This window comes from Aethina tumida, chromosome 1, assembly GCF_024364675.1.
Source record: "Aethina tumida isolate Nest 87 chromosome 1, icAetTumi1.1, whole genome shotgun sequence".
Taxonomy (NCBI): domain Eukaryota; kingdom Metazoa; phylum Arthropoda; class Insecta; order Coleoptera; family Nitidulidae; genus Aethina; species Aethina tumida.
This window is the reverse complement of record NC_065435.1, coordinates 40,829,304-40,842,968: the sequence shown is the minus strand read 5'-3', so window position 1 is coordinate 40,842,968 and position 13,665 is coordinate 40,829,304. Positions and strand designations below refer to the sequence as shown.

General features: G+C 30.2%; 1 protein-coding gene across 4 annotated transcripts in view; it reads left to right on the top strand.

Annotated features, from left to right (window-relative positions):
- LOC109609657 (ephrin-A4) overlaps positions 1-13,665 on the top strand; it is a 244,191-nt gene that overhangs the window by 51,915 nt on the left and 178,611 nt on the right. For all 4 annotated transcript variants that reach the window (XM_049962220.1, XM_020026363.2, XM_020026364.2 and 1 more), the window contains one exon: positions 11,835-11,879. The gene's annotated coding sequence lies outside the window, so the exon portion shown is untranslated. The remainder of the gene's footprint in view (positions 1-11,834; positions 11,880-13,665) is intronic.

Genomic DNA, 13,665 nt, shown 5'->3' with positions numbered 1-13,665 from the left:
AAAAGTTTTAGATATTTTTTACAGATCATAAGTTACCTGCTGAAAACTAAAAATTTTATTGAATAAATGTTATTTTACTTCTTAAAATTAAGCATTTAATTTAAATAAATATATTAAAATAAAAAAATTGATTGTTTATTATAATCAAAGTAGTATATATCGTTACACTAACAGACTTTTACTACAATTTGGCAATTTGACAATGAAGAGCAATTATATATATAGTATTGTAATTGCTCTGATTTGTGATGAAGCTCGTGTTAAAGAAAATTCTGGACTATGATACATTTGTGTAGATCATTAGTCGTTCACTGAATAAGCGGTTTTTAATTAATACGCAATATATGCTTAGAGTAAAATCATAACCAATGATCACATAATAATTTATTATCCCAATTCCTTACAACTAAAAAGTATGACTATATTTTAAAATATCTATAATAAATACTAAAAAGCATTTAGGATTTTACGGCCTACATTTTTTTGGGGTTCTGGCCGGGGCTTAGCGAGAGAGGGCCGCAAAGGATTTTGTTTGGAAAGTGGTAATGCTATTCTGCAGCCGACTGTACATTTAGCGTTTATTTAGTATTTAGTAGCATATCCATTACATTTAATAAAATCTAGACCCCTTTTTTCATGGATTTCAGTAGGTTTTCAATATAATCGTTCGACATTTCTTTGCACTGCTTTTGAACTTCTTCGTAGAGTCTTTTTGCTTGGATTTTTCGATTAATTTCATTCCCAAGGTTTCCAATTGGATTGAGATCTGGGCTTTGTGCTGGCCAAGACATTACACGTACTCCTTGAGAAATGAACCATCCTTTAACAAACTTAGATGTGTGTTTCGAATCATTATCGTGCTGGAAGGTCCACCTTAAACTCATGTATCTTCGACCAATGGAAGCATATGATTCTCCAGAATGTCACGATAAGCGCTGCCAAACCAGTGCCTTGCCAAACCCAGAAAGACATACCCAAACCACAATGTTTCCTCCACTTCAAAGTAGATCTAGTATACTTGGGATTCTATATTTATTAATTGGAAGCGACTTTCATCGGAAAACAAAATTGTTAGTTTCTTCATTTTGGTATTGCCGAAAATTGTATAAATTATTTGATAATGCAATAAAATAATATTTTCAGGCGTGTAACTTTTATTTCTTTCCATCGTTAAACTTATTCTCTTAGTTTTTCTTGAAGAACAGATGAAATTGGATTGTAAAAACAGATTTACCAGAAGCTCAAAGTGTCTGAGGGAACCCACATGGTGACTACAAACGTGAAACGCCCTATACAATGACAAAACGCCCGAAAATCTCTTACCTTGATCTCAACTCTCCCACATAAACATGTGCAATGGACATTTTCGTGCGTTTCCACGCCAAAGCTCACACAATAAAACAATTCCACGAGCCTGTCACCACGATCGTAAAAATACCTAGGACGAAAACAAGAAAAAACACGGCGGCAGCTTATCGAAAATAGCGAAAAGAAAAAACAGGTGAAGGTGTCCCGTACTGTGGCGCAGATAATGTGCCGATATCACGTCATTTTTTTCGAGGTCCCCCAAAAAACAACCGGGTCCACGCGAGCCGCCGATCGTGACTTGGAACATTCCTCCACCGCAGCCCTCCTCGTCGTCGTCGTCGTTGCACTCTGCTCCTCCGCCGGTTTTAATCGGTCGATGTGTCACGTAAACCACTATTTCATCTAAATAGAACGATAAATATAAATAATGTCGTTCCGGGACCGCGGGATCATTGTTTCGCCGTAACCTGTTTTTACGGTTTAACGATGTGCACCTCGTACCGTGGGCCGTATCCCGCGTGGAACGGGGTTGTTCCGTGTGATTTTCTCTTGAATTTAATAAGCGAAAATATGTTACGAATATTTCGCCCTGGGAAACAAGCCTTTTGTAATTACGTTAGGAATTGTTTCAGGAAATATTCAAATTTTAAGATGACAAACGATAATTTTCTCTAACACCGTTTTATACTCTGCGGAGTTATATTAAATTTACTGGATGAGAAGAACTTAAATTCTAGTTATCTAAAGTAACGTGACTAGGGAGTATCTCAGTTTACAAATCGATTATAATTACAGCAAAACAGCAAAACACTGTCCATTATTATTAAGGTTGCTTTAGAACGTAGCAGCTTCACGTAAATCTCTTTTTACAATCCAATTTTAGCCGTTCCTTAGGAGAAAGAAAACTATGGAAATAAGTGTAGCATTATTTATGTGAAAAACTGTTTTTTAACATCTAATTGACTTCATATTTTATGGTTTACTACCTCGTACTATAAATTAAAAAACAAATTCATTGTGTATTAGAAAAAAATAATTATTCACATCTCCTTTTTAGAAACAGTAAATATTTTTAAGCTTATTTTTTCATAAACGAACATTTCTTCCTACTTATATTGTTTCAGTTTTTTTGTTAATACTGTTTTTTGATATATTTTTGCAATGTTACAATTAGATAACAGTTCATTAACAAATAATTAATTTATACAGAATGTCATTAATTAGTAAACAGTATTATTATCGAAATTAGTAAACATAGTTAATTACTAATTAAATAATGTTTTCAAGGATTTGTATATGATATTTATCCCTCAATCTTGTTTGCCAGCTGCTAAAATTATTTAAAATAATTTTTTGAAAAAAGTAAATAATTTTTAGAAGCTTATTTTCTTCATAAACGAAAATTTCTTCCTACTTATATTGTTTCAGTTTTTTTGTTATATTTTTTCAATGTTACAATTAGCTACCAAAAAATAGTTCATTAATAGATAATTAATTTATATAGAATATTATCAAAAAGGGGTAGTTTTTCAGCATTATTGTCGAAATTAGTAAGTATAGTTAATTATTAATTAAATAATGTTTTGTTAATAAGGGTTTGTATATGTTATTTATCACTTAATTTTATTAAAATTTTATAAAAGATCAAAGAAGACATTGTCAAATTATTTTATAAATTGGCATCTGAAAGGTTTATATTATACTTTTTTTTGTTATTAAGATTTTCGACATAAAATATATATCTATTACATTTAAGAAACACCTTGTATATCACTATTATAAATTATAAAATATTTGTTGCACTATATTAAATTAATAACATAACTAAAATGTCATGAAATAAAAATCTTATGTACCTATTTCAAAATTGTTTTAATATAATTTTAACTTCAAATTTTATTAGGAAATTACGTGAGAAACTCGTGTGTTTGAAGCTATTTTTATTTTATAAACTATATGTAATTTTTTATAAATAAATATAAACTTTTAATTGATAATTTGTATTATTTATATAGATGCATACTTTTAACATGATGGTTAGAAAACTAATATATATATATTTTTGTAATGATATAATCTTATATATAACGTAAATATCCAATATTTTGATAAAAAAATAGATAGAAAATAGAATAGATAGAAAATTAATCAATTGTTTATAAAAATCGAAAGAAAAAAATTAGACATTACACAAAAACCAACAATTTTAAAGATCAACAACACCAAAATAATATTAAAATAGACCAATTGCATCAATAAATGAAATTTATGAACATTAACTAGAAAAACACTTATCCACAATTATGGTAAGTGAAATTAGATTATCGTACTTATTTTGTTCTTATGTTTCGAAGATAAACAGAACCGAAAGGGTAACCGAATTGAATCCGTGCACCATTGTATTTAAGCAAAGTGTTATCCTTGCTATTTCGGTAAAACTCCTTTTAGAACCTGGAGGCCATTCGTACGTATACTTTGTAAATTTAACGGAATATCAGAGAGAACGAGATTGCTTTAAATGTCGGCGTTTTCGCGTCCATTGTTCCAATTTGCTCCCATCAATGTTTAGATAAGGAATGTTTTCGGATATCCGTTCGTTCTTCGAACTCTTAGATCGTCTGCTCCCGATATACATATATTCCTTCCGTTTTTTTTTTTTGCGCCGTCCTTTCTATCGAACCGTTTTAACTATCATCGCCTCTTAATAATTCCCGGTTCATTCGGACCAGATAAACAATGAAAACATTAATAATAATTAATATTCAGTTTTGGCCACGATTTCCCCTCGCAGGAAATGTAAATTAACAATCTTGTCGATCTGTGTTGTACTCTATGTGTGGCCAGCGTTTCCAGAGAATACTAATCGTTAATTACAATTAGGTGGTCCGACAATTAAATTTTCTGCCACCCCGCGTCTTCGTTTCCAGTTAAACGTTACCGGGGGTCGAATTCTCGAAATAAAATAAAAACATCGTTTTGTTTCGTTTTATAACACGCTCCGGTGTTAATTCAGCATTGTTTGTATTATATGCGGCGATTGATCGATATCTGTTTAATTACTCTATCCTCGGTGCCACAGTTTTCTTTACACAAAACCCGTCCTTGGTTATATTTTTATATCGGTGGAGTTTGACTAGTTCCCGAGTTTATTGATCACAAATTGAACAATTGTTCCGTTTGCAATAGATAAACATGTGACAATGGAATAAAACATGTTGTGTCATCAATAGTGTTTGGTAGCCGGTTATAATTAATAATGGCCGTTGTGGCACATCACACTTTTCATTTAACCGGGCAAGGAATTGATGGAGACTGATGCTGAAACCATTTGTTCGTGCGTCGGAAAAAATGTCAATTAATGCTTTAAAACAAGACTAATATTTATGGATATCCTTTTAGCGCATTGTGTTTTTGTCATTTATTAATTTCCAGTATGAATATAACATAAATTTTCAATGCCTACAAACAACCGCATATCAAAGACTGAAAGGTAAACATTTATTAAACGCCAGTGCTTATATACAAATAACGCACAATGATACAGTTCTTATTATTGAACGTTGGTGGTTTTCTCGAAGCCATTTTCAGCTATTATCAGCCCGAGCTGAATGCATGTTACACGTCGCATATCAATTCCGTGTGGGAAAAAAAGGACGCCAACGAAACAATTAATCTTATCAACAATACGAGCAATCCGACGCGAAAACAACCGTAAGATCTGTTTCGATTTTTAAGATTAATGTGCGAAATTACCACATTAACATCCCACTTTGTAACACACGTCGCCAATTTCCGGGTGGATAAGAAAAGGCATCGACGATTGTTCGAAAAACAAAAAGGGTGCTTGTCGATAACGCGTGTAAAATTGATGTTCATACATCGGAGATTAACTACAGAAAAACAAATTACTTGCTTGTAATGAAGAACGAATTCTTAAACGAAAGTGATGGAAGAGTTGTTTAGTGCTGATTTAGAAACACTTTCGATTCCTCCATTTGTTGCTAAAAATTGCATAAATAGGTATATTTGTTTTTTATGATGGTCTGTAAAATTATTTATAAGTGTTCAAAATAATCTTTAAATAATGCCTGTGGTGTAATATAATATTAAATATTCATTTCAACGTGAGCAAACGACTAACAGTTCTATTAAATTTACTTCATATTTAATAAATTAATGTTTCGTTTGGAAAAATAAAATGTATCATGTAGTTCATATTTTATTTAAAAATTACCATGAATTTGTTCTCTTGGCAGTTTTGAATAATTAATGAAGAGTTTTAAAACTTTTTCAATGATTTTTCTCTAAAAAAGTCATTTCCTTTTATATAATTAATAAAATGTAAACTTTATAATAAATAAATTTAAATTGAATATAAATTAATTCTCTTTACAGTAAGTAAATGAAGACTTCCAAAATCTTTTCTAATTAATTTGGTGTATAAAATAAGTAATTTATTTATAAATAAAAGTTTCATTTGGAAAAAATTATATTATTTAAAAAATAATATAAAGTTCTCTTTTGAGTTGTAAATAGTAAATAAAGACTTAAAGTTTATAAATTATTATAAAAATTAATATAAATTTGTGCTCTTGTAAATTTTGAATAAAAAAGGAACAGTTTTAAAGCCTTTCAAATGCATTTCTCTATAAAATTTTCTGTATAAAATAAGTAACTTACTTCATATTTATAAATTAAAGTTTCGTTTGAAAACATAAAACATAGAGTTTATAAATTATTATTAATTTGTTCTCTTGGGAATTTTGAATATTAAAGAAAGAGTTATAAAGCCTTTCCAATGAATATTCTCTAAAAAATAATATAATATTTTCTAATATATAATAAATTAAATTTCGTTTTGAAAAATTTGTAAACTTTGTAATAAATAAATTAAAATTAGATATAATTTAGTCTCTTTAGGGTTCTAAATAGTAAATGAAGACTTCCGAAACCTTTTCCAATCAATTTGCTCTATAAAATAAATAATTTATTTCACATTTCATATTGGGAAAATAAACTGTAAAATTTTTAAATAGTTACAGATTATTAAAACCTTTTAAAACGACTTCAATAAAACAAATAATTTTCGTGATATTTATTATTTTAAAATATTGTAACTTTTTATAATAATATTGTAAAAGTTGTAATAATATTGTAACAGGTTTATAATAATTTTATTGCGGTTCAGTGAAAGAAGAGAAAAAATTTCAGGGATTAAATTTCGAACAATCAATAACAACATTGAATGTTCTCTTAACTTTAAATATTCATTGAAAAATCCGAATAACAATTTAATAGCAGTCTTTAAGAAAAGATGTAAGCCCGAAACGTTTTCGTGATGTAAATTTAAACAATTTAGGTAATTTTCTCAACTTTTAATATCAATTACAGCGATCGAATTTCAATTATAAAACCACTAAGCGGAATAATTAATGTAACGTAATATTTTTCTAGAATTTAATTAAATTTCGTTTCCTCAAGAAGAACAAAAAAAAAAAACACTCGAAAATCGTTATTCCATTAACCACCTGAACTGGTGCTAACTAACCATTACATCGGCGCGTTTCCGATCGACTGTGAGGTGTGAAACGAAGTCGGTAATTAGATTTTCATAAATTTTAAACTAGCACAAAAGTTGGACCGATCGACGTGGCCGAAAGTCGCCCGGCGGCACCAAAAAATTCAATCTTCGAAAGTTGCCCCGTCTTCTGTCCGGCTTGTTGCATCAGCTTCCGCACTTGCGTTTTTTAACGTTACGTTCCACGCTAATTTTGAAACGACGTCACGTGGAAAGTTTTCATAGTTTTTGTGTCCATTATAATATATTTTAGTATAAATGCAGATGGAATAAAGGATGAAAGGGAACAAAGAGCCAACTATTGGCTTGTGCTTGTAAATATGTTTTGGATGAAACTCTCCTCCAAATACCAAACAAATACACGTTTTATTTGTTAAACATCGCATGAAGTAAGTGACTTCACATGAGAGAAAATGTAATAAGCTAGAAACCACCGCATTTTGGAACCAGTTGACAATGCTATTCACACTTTGGAATACATCCTCATATTAAACTGAGAATAGTTTTCAAACAATTTCGACAAAACACTCGTGCATGTACCAAATTAAAATTTAGCTAACTTTCAATGTCCAACTCGACAATACGTATAAAACGATTTACGTTCAGACCACTGTCCTTACTGTCGTTTCGAATAAAGACTAAAATTACTCGGAAATTACATGGTTTAAAAGTCCTTTTAATCCTTCTTATCCATAATACGTATTTGAAACTGTAACCTCCAATTAGTACGAATAACTCGATTACGTTTTGTGAATTATTTAATTCTAATTGTTTAATTCCACGTTGGGGTTAATTTTTATAAACTAGTTCCCACGGAAAGTTATGGAAGTAGCAATTTGTTATAAATTGATGGGGATAATAATCGGAAGCAATTACCATTTCCCAGGAATATGAAAAATTCATTTGTTCCGAACAGCAGGACAATTATAAATAGAATGAATTTTTAAACTATTTGTAAGAAATGTGGCACGTTCCACAAGCGGACCAAACTTTTATTCTAATAAAGGAAACAATAATTTCGTATACATATTTAACATAATTACGTTCTATTCCTGTCGGTAGATAAAATTTAACCGATTAAAAAATCGACCCGATCGAAACTTCCCCGGGCCAATTATTTCGGTGCTTCGGCTTAATTAATTAAATAATACGTAATTCCTTTGAATTATACTGATAACGCAACACATAATCGCATTTGGATTGTTAATACGGTGGCGTTTAAATCGAATTATTTCGGCGAATGGGGACAAGTGTCATCCGGGCGCGTATTCGACTTGTTAATGTGTTTAATGGCGACATTATTAAGAGTGTATTTATATGTGGAGATAAATGAAAATGTCAATATCAGGTTTAATGGAATTCATAATTCGATTGTGAAAATCGCATCCAGGAGGGTTCAAACCAGACACGCACCGCACCAATATTATTTTATAATGTGGCTCAGCGATTTACAATATTTCTATTTTTATTTATAAATTGAAAATAAATATGCTGCATTTAATTTAACAAGTCAATTTTCAGTTTTGAAGAAAAAAAGCTCTAACAAAAATACATTTTTTCATCATATCTTACCATACTAATTAATTAATTAATTAATTTTTAAGTTGGAAGCTTCACATATGCAGATACATATTAGGGTGGGCCAAAAAAATCGACTATTTTTATCTACGAAACCAATGAATTAACTTTTATTTATAAATTGAAAACAATTATATTATATTTAATATAAGGAATTTAGAAATCAATTTTTTTTGAAAATTTTATTTTTTAACAAAAAAACAGTTCTAGTAAAAATATATTTTTTCATCAAATCTCTCCAAATTTATGTAGATTTAGTAAAACAATACCCTAATTTCAATCTAAATAATTCTAATATTCTAATTACCAATGAATTAATTTTTAATTGATAACAAATATACTTACTATATTTAATATAATAAAATAATCATATCTTGCTAAAAGGAGATTTAAATAAATTTAAATAAAATTTAATATATTAGGATTTAATTAATGTTGTAGTTACTTGAACAAGAATATTAATATTAAAGCAGTTCAATTAGATTTATTCTTATTGAGATAATCGTATGTGTTTTTGATTTCCAGTTTAATTAAAGCGGCGCCCAGAAATAATAATGGCAATCCCAATTGAGACAAATATTATTTCGTTATAGAGAAAAATAAATTATGCATCCAACAGTACCTTATTTGTTTCGATCGGAAGTAAAATAACCGAGTTACGGCTGTAGAAAATTGAATTCTATGTAGTTTTTATCGTTTTCCAGTGACTTCCGCCATTTAAGTAATTTTCTCAACAATAAATAATTTCAATATTCTACATTTTCCATTTCTAATCGATGGCTTATTCAATTACAAACATTTCAAGCGCTGGCAGACCAAGATCTGATACAAAGAGAAAATGTGATAGAAAGAGCAAGCAGACAATGTATAAGTCCGCTGAATCCCGATATTTATTATTCATATAAACTGTGTAAACCGATGAAAAATGGCTAATTAAAATTCTCTGTGATTTCAATTATATGGGTAGTATAGTTAAATCGTATCAGCTTCCTGAAAAACAAATTTCCGATATCGTCAAAGAGTTCAATTAAAATGGTTATTTGAAAATCGTCTTCTAATTATTACATTGTATAATGAGAATGTATTTAATGAATGTTCGAACGCAGTTCGGGGAGTCGTTAACAAGTTTTTGGGACAACACAAGTGTCCCAATTACGTCAAAAAGATCAACACATTGCCGCAAAAGGTACAACGCAATTGGTATGCACGAGTCGCAGTGTTTCAATTAATTCCCATTCATTCTAAGGCATATTCATATCAAAATATTCAATTTCGACTTCCAGGTTCAAATGAGACAATTAAGATTCATTTTATCTTCAGTCATTCGGTCATTTCTTCCTAGAAAATCTAGGTGGTCGGTGAACAAGGTGAGAGGTTTTATCAATACATGACTGAAATACAATGAAGATATCAAAACTTCCGGGATAGCGTACTACCGGTGGTTTTTCGTAGGAGATGATTCATCCGTTAGGAAACTTAACAGCTCAGGTGCACCTTATAAATGACTTCAAATATTCGTTAATTTTTCTTTCCATCGTAACTATTTAATTTCTTATCCAATCTTAGTCTACCAAAATTTGAAATGTTTGTAATTGTGTATTGGAATTACTAGTTACTGAAAAAATTACTCAGATGGAGAAAAGGAATTTATTAAAAATTCGTATGTAATTCCTCGTTAGAAAACATAAAGCTTTTTACACATAAATGACTAGAAATATCCCGATATTTATTATTCATATGAACTGTGCAAACCGATGAAAAATGGCTAATTAAAATTCTCTGTGATTTCAATTTTATGGGTAGTATACTTAAAAGGTACCAGCTTCCTGAAAAACAATCGGAAATTTGTTTTTCAGTCAAAGAGTTCAATTAAAATGGTTATTTGAAAATCGTCTTCTAATTATTATTTGTCTATTTTTCTTTACATCACAATTTTTTCATTTCTTATATGATTTTAATCTATCAGAGCTTGAAATGTTCGTAATTGAATGAACTAAAGCTTAAAAATATAAAAATTGGCATATTGGAATTACTAGTAACTGAAAAAATTACTCAAATGGAGAAAAGGAATGTGATCAAAATTTGTATGAAATTCCTTTTTAGAAAATATTTTTGCATTTCTTATCCGATTTTAGTCTATTAGGGCTGAAATGTTTGTAACTGATTAAACTAACACTTAAAAATTTAAAAATTGGAGTATCGGTAGTATTGATTGCTGAAAAAAAATATTGAAATGGCGAAAGTGAAAATGATAAAAAATTGTATGAAATTTCCCGTTATAAAACATAAATGGTCAAGTGACTAGAAATATTTATCTATTTTTCTTTACATCATAATTTTTTAATCTATTTGTATTTGATTGAACTAACGACTAAAAATTTAAAAATTAGGTTATTAGAATTACTAGTTGCTAAAAAAATTACTTAAATGGCGAAAGTGAAAATGGTAAAAAATTATACAGCTGTAATTCAGTTATCTTTCTTCCGATCGAAACGAATTAGTTACCGTTGGATGCACAGTTTACTCACCTTTCAAATAAAATATTCATCTTGATCGGTCTTGCCATTTATTCTGGACGGCACATTAAGTGAAATAATAAGCCAAAAAACTCAAATTTGCTGTTCTCTAGGTGAATGGATATAAAATACTTATAGACATTGTTAAATTAAATTAAACAAAACTACAACAAATTATACATATATTTTTAAATATTACTACTAAATATTGGTTACAATTATTTTTAATTTCAAATACAATAATGGATATTAAAAACTATCAAAATTAGATAAAATTTTAATATTTATTTTCAAATCTTATGTAAAATAATATTAAGCTTAGTTACGTTTTAAACAGAATTTATTAGTAAATGTCCCAAATAAAAAGTTACCCTCAAAATGTGTAAAATAAAGCTGTCATCTATATTCTTACTATAAACCAGTTCCGGTATAAGCTGTAAGAGGCAAATTAGGTACTAAAATTATTTTACTGGACACTTAATTATTAATTCTTATAAAAATTTTAATTGATTTTGCTATAATTGTACCGTCAGCTTCAGAGACGTATTAAAATTGGTGTTAAAATTTTAAACAGTAATTTCGTGTTTCAAATGTGTCATATTATTTTATTTATTCATTTTCCAATTATATATTTAAACTGTTAAAAATGTCCAGCCTCTTTTATTATGTCCAGTATTAATTTCTGGTCCAACTTGATATTAATTTTAGCGACGGACGTCCGCTGTTCGTTGCGGCGCCCCCGTTTGATTTACTATTTTATTTACCAGCCAAATATGAAATCCATTTGCCCGGTTTGCTTAGTTTAATATTAAACACATTGCAAGCCAAAATCTAATCGTTTATTCCCGTTCCAGGTTCCCGCCGTTCATCATATCACTGAGTGCAGATATGGACATTCGGTAAGTTTTAACGAACGAATTAATTAGTAACGCACCAAAAAATAAACGAAACAAGGAAAAATGAAAATAGTACGTAAAAAATTCCCGTCCGTCCGCATGTGATTTTCCAGATAAATTCAATCGTTTATTTACAATATTCTTTAGCGATTTTCCCGTACCGTGAAATCGAATCAATCCGTCTCCGGCAACATTTTAAATTGAGTTCGAGATGGGGTCCCGGAGTCAAAGGCCAAGAACTCACGTTACACCGACGATTTTCGTGAACGGGGAAAAAGGCGCGCACACAGGCACACATGCACACACGTGGAAAAAAGTGCAATAAGGATCTTTCTCTCGCTCGCCACCCCCTCCCCCCTCTGCCGCCCCGTTCCGCGGGCGGGCGTCAAAACGTGACGTTCGGCCTCTTGTCTGGCGGATTTCCATCCGTTTCGGCGAACAATTACTTAAATTGCGGCTTTTCGCGAACGAGCCGCGGCCGCGTCCCGCTATCGTTCCTAATGGAAAAATGGTTAAGATTCAATTTAATGGCGGACGCGTTTCGCCGCCGTCGTTTTGTTTTTCAGGTGTTTGTCGCGATGAAAGCGTTAATTAAACGTGATAGAGTTTTGTCGGCGCGGCGGATTGTTTTGTTAATAAATTGGTAACAGTTTGCACCTTTAGAAAGTTCCGCGCCTCGGCAAGACGACAGGCGCGGGATTAAACTCTGGAAATGAATTAAACTGGTTAAATTTATTTTAATCACTTTCAATGGTTGTATGGATGTTGCATTCTTTTAATGGCGCCTTTCCAGACTTGGAGCGCGTCTGGAACGGAATGTTGTCATCCTTCCGCCATGTTTTTTGTTGTTGTGCACGGTTTTAATTAAACTTGTTCGTTTGATATTTTTCTTGTGTTCTTGCTGCTTTTGTTTATTAACACAGATTTCTGTTATTATTTTACATTCGATGACTCGAACGAAATTCGTTGACGTCTTAAGTATCAGTGATCAGTATTACATTGAATATCTTACTGATTCGAAAAGATTATGTACCACTAAATTTCATTCGAATTTAATTTTGATGACTGTCTATGTTTTATGGCACTGAATTTAAGTGATAATTCAGAATAACTTTTTGAAAAAATCTTTGAAACGGCTTTGAACAACTCAAGAAAATTATCATTACAAAACTTGTCAGCTTTACAGAGTGGTCATATTAGTAGTTCTGATGACTAATGCAAAGAAATTATAAGGATAGATAAAAAACACGTTTTTCTTATAGTTATTGTTGAGTTTTATATTTGTTTAAAGTGTTATCACCACACTTCACTTTAAGTGATACGACAAGAAAATTATAATAAAAAATATGCCATGTAATATGTAAACAAATGTCTTAAATGCACCTTTAATTGCAAGAATGAAAAATTAATTTTCAGAAAAGTCACTGGTGTTAGCCCTCTAGCGGCAATCTTCGAAACTTAAAAATATGTTTCAGGTTTCTTTCAGAACCTCTTTTATGTAATAATATTATTACTTTTTTCTTGGCAAGTCGTTATTTCAGTGATCGAAGTTTGACGCAATTTTAATGTTGAAAGTTTACAAAAATTGTGTACAATTTTGTATTCATACGTAGATTTTACGAAAATAAAGTCTTTTTAATCCATTTTGATAAATTTTGTATATTTTAGGAAAAATGTGATTCACAAAATGAATATCAAAACATAAATAATTGAAATTCTTTTGCAAAAACATTTATATAAAATATTAAACTGTAAGTTATTTCATGTAGTATAAATAATTTATAGAAAT